Raw genomic sequence first — 588 nt, 5'->3', positions numbered from 1 at the left:
AGGTGGATTCATTCCTTGTTCTTTATTTCTTTCTGTTTTCGGTTTTTAATGTTGTGTTTATCTATGTTTTGTGTCTCTACTTCATGATCATTAGTATGTAGTAACAATGTCTTAAAGCTATGAATAAAATCCATTAATCCTTCACCTCTCTTAAATGAAAAATGTTTTAATTCAAAAGAACAAGAAGTACTTAAATTTCGAATTTATCCTTGAATTAATTTAATTATATTGATGTGGTGACAATACTTTTTGTTTTCTGAATGAATGATTGAATAGTGCATATTTTTGATCTTGTTGTTTATGAATGTTAAAACTGTTGGCTCTTGAAAGAATGATGAACAAAGAGAAATGTTATTGATAATCTGAAAAATCATGAAATTGATTCTTGAAGCAAGAAAAAGCAGTGAAAAAAAAATCAAAGGCTTGCGGAAAAAAAATTGCAAAAAAAAATAGAAAGAAAAAGAAAAAACAAGTAGAAAAAGCCAATAGCCCTTAAAACCAAAAGGCAAGGGTAAAAAGGATCCAAGGCTTTGAGCATCAATGGATAGGAGGGCCCAAGGAAATAAAATCCAGGCCTAAGCGGCTAAA

Source organism: Arachis duranensis, chromosome 9 (assembly GCF_000817695.3).
Source record: "Arachis duranensis cultivar V14167 chromosome 9, aradu.V14167.gnm2.J7QH, whole genome shotgun sequence".
NCBI lineage: Eukaryota > Viridiplantae > Streptophyta > Magnoliopsida > Fabales > Fabaceae > Arachis > Arachis duranensis.
The sequence above is the reverse complement of the archived record's forward strand: the minus strand, read 5'-3'. Positions refer to the sequence as shown.